Genomic DNA, 11,304 nt, shown 5'->3' with positions numbered 1-11,304 from the left:
ACGTTAATACGCGTATGTATGCAGATACATATATTTATGTAAGTAGCTGACAGACACCTTTCGAACGTTGACTCCGATCGCTCTAATTTACGACTCGTTCCACGAAATAAAATCGAACAGTGGGTCGTTGAATTCGTTCCAGAATCTGCTATTGAATTACGAATAAAAACATATTACCGAGTCTCGTTTGAAAGAACCAACTCGATCGATCGATCGAGGATTCGGATAGGGTCGAGCGTGTAAGAACCTTTACGAAAATATCGATTCGGAATTATTCCACAAGTATAGCAACGTTTATTCCGGTGAACAGTTACTCGAATCAATTTCTGAATAGAATATCTACTACGAAGAGAATTTTGTTCATTTTTTAAATCAAGATACAGTTACTCGAATCAATTTCTGAAAAGAATATCTACTTCGACAAAAATTTTGTCCATCTTTGAAATCAAGATATTGTAACTTTTTATCGAGTTTCCGTGGCACGACAGTTCGGTAGAGATGGTAAAAAGCATTGTTCCGCGGTCGAGGAGCTATCGACCAGTTATACGTGCTCCCGTATAAACCCCATGCCTTTTACCGTCTCGGCTAAATTCTCGCGCGACGGAAAATCGATACTGGTAATATTTAGGGACACGAGCCTCCGGACGACGAATCGGTACAACAGAGATTTATAGGTTTTTATTTAACCGTCGGGTTGTCGTTCTCTATAGCGGTGTTCCCTCCGTTAATTACTATCGTGGATTTCGAACGTCGCGTCTACGTCAACACTCGCGAGCCCAAGTGTCATCGTGGTGGTCGCAATCATTATCACCCTCGTCGTTTCCACGATCGTCATCGACGTCACACATATCGTTTCCCCGGCCGTCAACGGCAGTCGATACAACAATTTTCGAGTCGTTCCACGGCTTCGTTTTCCTTTCGTAATTAACCGGGCCAATTATCTAATAAATTGTGATCGTTTCAATTGAACCGTTCGCTTCCAATCTCTCCGATCGCTGACGGTTCTCACCGAAACAAGAAGCTTAATTGCTCCTTTTAGGTTCGATTAATTTCGAATCAATTGCCGGTTCGTTTCTGCGCCGTTCGTTGCGGTAACGGTTAATGGTCGCGTAATTACAGCAGCGTGCGTTGCCATTAGCCCCGAATCCGCGAATGCTTTTCTGTCGAACCCACTTCTCTTCGATCGGATTCGATGTCTACTCGAACCATCGGGGAAACACACCGCGGATTCAATTTACAGATGTTCTTTTTATTTATTATTCATTAATTTACGAGCAACGAACCTTTAAGTATACGGATAAAAAGATATACGAAGGCAATAATCTTTTAATAATAATATATTGGTACAGAGTCTCGAACTTTACCTTTCCGTGAAATCGTTCGATAAAGCGAACATTTTTAACGGATCTTCTTCGTTCAACTATTATTTCTTCCGTGTATTTTAAAACTGTCGTTCGAACAAACGTATTATCGTTTTGAAGTATTATATTTTCCTTGTTTTAAATAGTTTCGTATTCTTCGGTTCGAAGTTTTTATACGTTGTTTTCCGAAAGAATACGCAAAAGTAAGTGTGAACAATTAACAACGCACTTTGATACTACGTAATAATAATAAATGAATTTTTTGCATTGAATAGCATTAAATAGTTATCACCTTGTCGCTACGATACGATTACCATGTGTTATTCGACATGGATTCTAGCGTCCTTTGGACTCGTTATCTGCTAATCAGGATATATCGATTTTGATTAGAAAAATGTTACATTCGTTGGAACGAAGCGCAAATAGTTTTACTCGTGAGCTTTGCTTGCTTGAATTATACGGAGCTGAAGTTCCGAAAGCTTCGATTAAACTTAAACTCGAGCCAGGTTTACGCAAATTGAATCTTGCGAGGGTTGGTTAAGCAAAATACGTCGAACAACACTCAACGAGTAACAAGTAACAACGTATCGAAGAATATTGCAAGTTAGAAGCCAATATTAACGTTTCGTAACGTCAAGAAATTTGAAAGTAATGGCGTCGGCTGTGAAATTAAGTGTAAAAACTACTGATTCGTATAATGTACGTATGTAATAGGTTGTTCAAGTTTTATCGTTCGATAAAACTTATCGAGCAACCCAGTACTATACCGTTCAATAAGTTTTATCGAACGACGAAACTTATCGAACAACCTATTATATTTGACAATCTGAACGAGCGGTTGTTAAACTCTAACGATCGATGTACGGTAATCCTCGTTAAAACATCGAGTTACTCCCTCTGTAAAACGCATTGAATTATCCCCTGTACTGTTTACGTTTTTCGGGGCCGAGCAGCCGGCAGCTGAGGATTTAAAAACCGACACTGGCCATACTTCAAAGCGAACTTGCACATCTATCGGTGCGGCGGCTACTAAAGTAAACTAAAAACATTTACATTCGATCCTGCATTTTTCTACAAATATTATCAATGGATTGACCAAGTTCTCTCGACGAGAATCAAACCGAAACTGCATTCGGATTATTTTCAATCTTACGGAATAAAAAGTTCTTCCGAAACGATTGACTAGAATTTTATCTAGTATTTTCTATCACTCGAGTCGCGTAGCTAGTTTTTGTGGTTACCTTACATTTTCTATCCCGTGATAAAATTACGGTATTATTTTTCTTTCCCGGGAATTTATTTTTCTAACGAACGAAGAACGAAAAAGGAAAAATTCATCTTTATTTAATCGTTAACGTTTCGGTTTCTGCGGACCTGACGTTGGAAAATAAAAAATTCTCCAATCCTTCGAATACCAGCGAAATATAAAGATAAATCCAGTAGTACTATTTATTCCTCTTGGCGAAACTTGCTTTGTTCGTTCGTGAAAAATTGTTCGTTCTGTCTTAATCAACGTGTCTCTCCATATCCGCTCGGTTGCCCGTGATCCGTAGCAGTGAACACATTACTGCACAGTTCAGGATAAATTATACTCTCCGATACCACTTGGTCGAGCATTAATAACACGTTTTCTACTGCTTGCTCGTTAAACACGTCGATCGTATTCTTAGCCAAGGTGACAAAAAGACTTTACACGTACCTGTAACAATTTTGCGTAAACGAAGACGAAACTTTTTCGATCTCCGTCCATTTTAACCTGCCCGAAGTTAGACTTAAAATCAACCCTTATCTGTACCTCGTCGTAACGTGAAATTATTCGTTAAAGTTTTAATTTTGTTTTCAGTTTTACTTGTACGGGCAAGGAAGGACGTTAAACGATAATAATAATAATTTCTCAGCGACTGTTCGCGAGCCGATTCAACGATATTTTGCATTGTTCCCAACATCGAAGAACGGAACCGTGGAATTTCTACCAGCTGATCGAAAACGAAATAAATAAATATCTACAAAGGTTTCGTACGAATCGTAAAAATAAAACAAGGAGAATTCTCGAGTTTCGCTTCGTTAACGCGCGCGATACGATAGGTTTACGAGTTTTTTTTTAATTAAAGTAGTTCACGCGAGCCGAGGCTTCGGGAAGTGAGGATAACTTGGGCGATAAGTAGGATCTGTTGGATCATGGACGACGATTCAACTCGGTTCGGTTCTGTTCCCTGGTAATACGAACGTTTGAAGAAAATTACGGGGAACTCCTCGATCACTTCCGGGAGAACGATTCACAGATCGCTAATTTCGCGACAGAAATTAATATATACGCTCGTATACTTCCTCGAAGGGGAAAATAATAGTTGGAGCAAAATAATGGAGCACAAGTGTTAAGGCTTGCCGCGTTCCGTATTACGAAGAAGCGATTAATCAGCCCAGTGAGCTTTCATGCATGTTAAAAACGATCAAAAGCTGGATACAAAAGGGGGATCGATCACTTCCATTTTCCACGCGGTGCGAAACGAAGGGAAAAAATACACGTACACTTCCCCTCCCCTTTCCTCGCGCATGAAACCTAACCGTCCATCCTCTCGTGACTCTGTTTACGTTCCTGTAAAGCTGAACGTCGGATAAAACATAAAAAATAGCGATGTTCCGATACCGCGAGCGTTAAGGTGAATGTAAACATCGCGTGGGGGAGGGGAGTTAGCTACTCGATTCGTTCGGTTCTTCTGCTACGCTCCTCTCCGTTCGAGTGATTTTTCAAGGAGAAGATCGTTGAAGGAGTAAATTGCAGCGAGGCTCGTAGACGAGTATCTTCGATAATACGGCTGGTTTAATTACACTTGAAATTCTAGAACGGACCCAATTCGAGCTCGACGTTCATTATTCGTAATATCTCCGAGCAGAATTAATTTCAATGCGAATAAATTGTTTCGATAACGCGGATATTACCGTTTCGTCGTTCGAATAGGTATTTCAGTGGATACCCGATAAAATCGTTGTTTCTATAAAAAGATTTCCGTTTCGTTCGGAGACTGCGTTGTTATTACGTGGATACCTACGTCGATCACGAACAACCGCTTGATCGAGTTCCCTGGAAATCGGTTTTTGCTTCTCTTCTGTCCATCAATTTTCAGCAACCTCTCGCTGCTTCCCAATCGTTGCGCAGACCTCGTACAGGGTGATCCGTTTGAACATTTAAGCGTAATCGTACCGTTCGTTGTTTCAAAAAGGTTCCCAAGGGTGATTATTCGATGGTCGTGAATCTCTTCTAGGTGGACGTGCCTCCAAGATTTCAAGGTGACTGCTGCTTTTACGAACGAAACCGTGTATTTGCATTTACGTGAACGCGTGGCTCGTTCCGTGACGAATCTCCATCGACCTAAATACACACGTACCACTACGTGTGTTGACATTTCCAAAAGCTTACCTTCGTTGAACGTCCCTCAGGCTTCCTACAACGGAGTAGTTCGTCGATTCAGTCGTAAACACGATACGACATCGCGCTAATGATACGACTTATCGTTTTAATTTTTATTTACAAACGGAGGACACATCTGTTGCCAGCGTGTACTACAGTCGCGTCGAAGGAACCGGTATTATCGTTAACGGCGATACTCAGCGTTCTTATTTGAAGATTGTACGCCTAACGAAAGCGTCGATACGATTTCAATTAGGTTGGTACGCGATAGATCAACTCTTGGTAGCGCGAAACCATTATTTAGAGGATAGAACAAACCAGTGTGTCGATGTCCAAGGTCGTCCTTTTGAATACAAGAGTATTCAAGAGTATTAAGAGTCGAAGGTAAACTTTAAATGAGGATAAACTACTTTGAGAGATCAATGAATACGCGTACGTAGGTCGGTGAATTTGTCACGAAATGCATCTACTTAAGTGAAAATACAAGATTTCGTTTGAAGAAGCAAAGATCGATTCTTAGAGGTACGTCCATTTAAAAAGATGTGTAATTTGGAAAATAATTTATTCACTTACTTGCTTGCTCTACGTCCGCAGGTTTCAAATGCGCCACCCTGTATAGAAGACAAAAAGATTCGGGTAACGAAAGCCCACGTAAATTCGCGAGTCTCGGGGAACCGTTGCACGGACTGGTGCAACGCGTAAATGCACTCGTGGTTGCATTAACGAGGCACGATCTCGCAATCGCGTGCTTCGAGAGGCTCCTCTCGTTTTCCCAGGTGTTCGCAGGCTCGTTACAATTGCAATTTACGGCGGAGTGTAATTTAATCTTCCACGGTCCTGCAATCAGCACCGTCAAAAATGCATTTTCGACAAACAAGTGCATCGGGGGAAAAATTTGACTAGCATCGAATCAAGAGAAACCTCACGGCATCGAAGTCCTCGCCGCGATTGTTTTTCTTTATTCAACGCAACTCTCCATTGACTGGCGGACGAGAAATTTATTGCATCCACTGCTGAGACTTGCAATTTTTAAATTTATCGTTGTATCTTCGTCGGATTATTATAAACGAGTACTTTTTCAATTGTGCGTTCAGCAATTATTTTTGGAGAAGTTGTAATTCAATGATAATTCAATGAAATTGAATTCAAAAATATTTTCATTATGATATAGCAAATAATATAAAAATGTTAATTTTCAGTAGTGGACGCGTTCTCTTTCTCAAGAGGTACCTGCGAGCCTAGGCCCAGTTCGAGATAAAAAAGATCGAGATCGATAAAAATGGTACCTTACCCGGATATAAGGAAATGCGAGGTATCGATTCGGTTACGTACAAACGGGGAGACCACTGTACGTTGAACATTATTTGTTCTGAGAAAAAAATTTCACCAACCGATAAACTGAATCGCGTTTAAAACACTAGAAACAATTATCTTTCCATTGAAAATTGGTTTCTCTGATTTTAAGCAATATTTTCTTCGCAATTCTAGAATAACGTTACGAAAAATAAGCAATTGAAACGTCGCTTCGAACCGTCATTTCTGATTTTATCTCCGAAGAATGTTTCGCGTATTATTTCGAATTATTTCTACCGTATATCCGATTCTGGACTATTCGATTGATTCAATATTCAAACATCGTATAGGTATTCGAATATTACGAATGAATATCGAATGCTCGAACAATATTATTATGCATCAGAGCTGGGACTCGACTCGATTTATAATCTACAACACGCTATTGAAATATTACGAATATAGAAATACCTATTCGTTGGACGCGCAGACTATTCGTATACTATAGTATCAGGAACGTTCGAGTATAGAAAATTTAAACGAATAGTCCCAGCCCTAAACAGTAAGTAAGTACCTTCGGCCGTATGTGCAACGTGTCCGGTACAGGCAGAACACCACAGGTCGTAACGTTTTCAAATAATTTATTTAACCTCGTACTTCGTAACGACATCGCGTTACTTTACAATTAATCCAAGAGTTACACGTTACTATGAGGAAAATGAAAAGTAATCGGTCGCAGAAGCTCTCTGTACAAAGTAGAGAGAAACGGGCACCGAGGGTTGGCATGGAAAGGCGCCGCGGCCTGAGACAAAGGAATTCAGAAGAGTGCATCGGTAGGTAGTGAGAGAGGCTGCGGACGTACGATCGCTAAGATCTGTGTGTGCTAGATCGACCGGTACTCGTCGAAGGCAAGGCAAAAGGTGATTCCCCGTTTCGATCAGCCGGGATTGTATCGAACTGATACATAAGTTCTGTTCGTGAGACAAGTATTGTATAATAATGTATCGATCTCTTTAAAAACACCCGCTACCCGGAACTAAACGGTGCGAAGTGTTCCAAGAGCAAACTGGCAAAAACCAGAGTATATTCGGCAGGTGATTCCGAACCAAACAGGTCGTATGCATACACCGTAAGTTTAATTCCACGTTTCAGCTATTGTCGACGCAAATTCAATTGATCGTTCAGAGATATACCCCTGACTGTGGACACGGTCGGAATCCACCTCTCCTCTTACCGTACCGTTGCGTGACTCGTATATTCGAGATACGGAGAACGTGTGCGCGCAGGTTCGTGCGCAGGTTCGTGCGCAGGCGCAAGAGATATACGTATGCAGAGTGGTGGGGGCTAGCCGCACGGTTCGGTGGGGTTAAACTATCGATGACCTCGAGCGAACAGTTGAATTTAACCGCACTATAGACGACATCTAGCACGTTTCACGCTTCGTGGTAAACGTTGCGTCGTGAGTTTTCTTTGCTTCGTGTACGCCGCGAACTCCACGGCCAGAACTTATGCAGCGACCTAATATTATCCACGAAACGAATCGGACACGATCGAGAACACAGCCCATGATTTTCGCGATTGCTTATCGGTAACAATAAATGGCAGTAATAGTGGCGATCCTCATCGATCACCGATCGTTAACACTTTATGAACCTGAGACACGAATCTCCGATCGATCAGCAGAGATCTCCGTTTCCGTTTGTCGTCGAGTTCCCCCTCAGTGGGAACGATACAGACGATCGATCCGCAAAAAGCTTTGTCACGTTAACATTGAGCGAAACAACACGTCACTGTATTAATGTAAACTACCGATGTCTTTGCTCATTCTTCGAAGCGTGTCGCGGTTATTAACATTTCGAGCGATTAATCGACCAAAACAGGAGGTTGCGAATACGAGCGTTCTTCGGTGATAAGATACCCAATTAATTATCGGGCATCGTGCTCGCGTTAATATAACGCGCGAGGGTATCCGACACGAACGCCGATAAATACGATCCGGAGAGTCCGGTGTGTAATCCCTCCCGCGTGTACGTCGCCAATTTTTTCCGCGCAGAGAAAACGAAATCATCTCTGCCAGCCACTGTTTTTTTTTTCATTTTTCTTTTTTTTTTTTTGTATTTCGTTCAATATTTAAAATTACAAATTTCATATTTGTCATCGTGGCAGGATGTCCCAGAAAATATTCATATAAAACTGTCCATCGAAATGAAGTGTGTGTATGGATACATCGTACCGCTCAAAACTATTTGATCGTGTGTTCGGTGTAATAAAAATTAATTTTCAACTTACGTATACCTTTATTACAAATATTTGCTCCCGCGAGAACAGAAAAATTACACAGTAAGGTAAATTCTCAATACGAGGAAAAATAATATTTTCCGTATCATTCGGATACCTCATGGTGTGATCTATTGAAGCGACATTGATTTGAAAATATTACCGATCTTGCGTGTGCGCTGGAACAGTGTACCCGTTGCTTGATAGCGTAAAATTGCGTATTTCACGAAATTAAAATTGTATCGGTATACTACTAAATTCTTGTAGTTGTGACTTAAAAAATTCCAGTTTTCAAATGTACAATATTTTCTGGGACAGTCTAATATCTTAATGAAAGTATTGTAAAAGGATTGACGATGTTTTCCCGATGAAAATGAGTTCGAATCGTATCTGCGACTATTTCTCGAATTCTTCTGCATTCGATTGTTCGAACGCTTCCTAAATGATTCGAATATTTAGCGGATACAATTACAATACTTGAGTATTTAAATATTTTGTGCACCGATCAACTATTTGGACATTCGTAGTATTCGAATAATGCGATACAGAGTATATCAATAATTCGAATTATATTCGCCGAATATTCGAATGTTTCCCCACAGAAAAATTCTATAAATAGTCTTAAACCTGGTGCATGTATATAAATAGGTATTTTCTTATTTGAATAGTAATATTCAAGTGCTCGAATAATCCAAGTTCCCTCTTGGCATTCGAACACGTAAAAAATATTCGAATAGTCCTGGCCGTAGTTCGAACACCTTTAATCGTACGATATTCGGACAACCTGAAAGAAAAAGTTTCAAATTTCGTACAATTAAAGATTGTCCGTGCGAGATCGAGTTTGAAATCATCGTCGATCCGGTGTTGGTATTCTCGCAGAGATACAACGAAAAGTATAAAAATTTCAAGTTTCATTAGCGAGTGAGTCATCGCACGTGCGATGATAATCCTGGCTGTCGACCACTGGTGAAGGCCGGAACTCGCTGCTCGCTCTATCTCGCTCGCACACTTGTCGGATGATACAGATGGGAGGTTTTTGTTTTCTTCTAGAGGTTACTGCTTCTTTGGCGTATACCGCACAGTAACAACCGGGTCCAGTGTCGCGTCTGCGTGTACCTGTGCCTCGATACAATAATTCCCGCTTTCGAGCGATGGAATCGTCCGTCCATTGTTTGTGTTTACGCGCAAGCGAGGTAACCCACGATAGCCTCGATTCCATAGAAAAATGGCTGCCCCGTTTTCAAGCAAATCGGTGCTCCCCACTTGGTTGCTTGAAAACGGGAATCACTACGGTTGTATTTCGGTCAAGAGCCAACGTGGACGTCCGTGTCTTTCCCTCGGTTTCGCTTTCTTGTCGCACCGCGTGTAAATCGTCGCATCAGGTGTGAACGTGAGAGGGGGGGGGGGGGGGGGAGAGGGAGAGAGAGAGAGAGAGAAACAGAGAATGTATATATCGTTTCTTTTCCTACCGGTAGAGATTATTTCTGTCCACGCGATTACGTGTTTTACTCCCGCGGTTCACCTTCCCTCTCGGGCGTTGCGTTGTCGGAGTAGAAAAATAAAAATAAATGAGAAACAAACAGAACAGGAAGCGATCTGCGTGTACGTGTGCCGCGTGGAATGTATTGCAATTAACCGTGAGATTAATAATTTACCAGGCGGTAGATGAAAGAAAAATAAAAAATAACAATTCCTCCGCTACGTTTATGAGACAATGAAAACTATGCTCGTTCTCGCTGTCATTTGTAATAATAACAGCAGCAGCAGCAACAACAGCAGCAGCAACAGCATCGGCATCAGCAGCATCGGCAGCAGTAATATAATAATCGTAATCGTAATTATAATAATAATCATCCTTGTCGTCGTACTTTGCAAATACGTGGATCGATCCCATTAGTCGTCGTGGTCGTCGTCGAGTGAATCGTTAAATTTTATTCTCGATTTCGGCATCGTGTCGCACAAATGTGTCCTCCGTTCATCGTCATCCTGAAACGTGGGATCCCCGACAACGCCTTCCGTAAACTCACACGCGTGTACATAGAATCTATCAATATATATATTTATATATATCTTCTTTCCTTGCCAACGAAACGATCGATACGAAATAAATTAGGCGCTAAATAAATAGAACGGTACGCTACGGGGTTTGTTTCTTTTTATTAGGTTCGTCCGTACTCGCTGCGTGTCCAGGCCCTCTTCTTCCGTCCCTTTTCGTTCGTTCTCCGAGCGTCGATGAATTTATGGCTCTCTTGGTCACCACCGAAGACACGTTTTGCGGCTTCGGCTCGCGGTTCGTATCGGTCGGATCATCCTGGGTTCCTCGATAGAGGAAAGGTATACGAGACCAACGTTCTACGCGCACGTTTCTTCACTTTCCGGTATTCTTTTATTTCTTTTCGTGCAGCCAAACAAGAACGGCCGCTTTACACGGCGCGTGTGTGTGTGTTTGTGTGTGTGCCATTTACTAATAGAGTCAGTACTAAAGCAGCCTCCCGACCGCGCGGTGTTTTCTCTAAATTACAAATATATATATACATATATATATATATATATATATATATATGTATAGATTTATATATATTTATAAAATTTGAATGAACGATTCTTCGTCAAGCTATAGTGGTTTATTTTATTTCCTGTATCTCTTGCGTGCGATCTCTCTCGCTTATCGTTCTCTCTCAGAGGACACACGCAATCTTCCACGCTCGCATTCTCACTTTCGCTTTCTCTCTCAACCTCTCTTTCGCTCTTTATCGATCTTAATTTGCATCGTTCTACCTATATGTTGTGTATTCGTTTCGTTCGTATCTTCTTTACCGTCGTGATCATTGTCATCGTCGTTGTCGTTGTCGTCGTCGTCGTCGTCGTCGTCGTCTTCGTCTTCGTTTTCTACTTCTTCAATGAGGTTCCTCGTCTTCGTACATACTTCCTCGACGATTAATATAATAACCATTGATTAATGCA

Source organism: Ptiloglossa arizonensis, chromosome 2, assembly GCF_051014685.1.
Source record: "Ptiloglossa arizonensis isolate GNS036 chromosome 2, iyPtiAriz1_principal, whole genome shotgun sequence".
In the NCBI taxonomy this organism is placed as follows: Eukaryota; Metazoa; Arthropoda; class Insecta; order Hymenoptera; family Colletidae; genus Ptiloglossa; species Ptiloglossa arizonensis.
Note: the sequence above shows the minus strand (reverse complement) of the source record.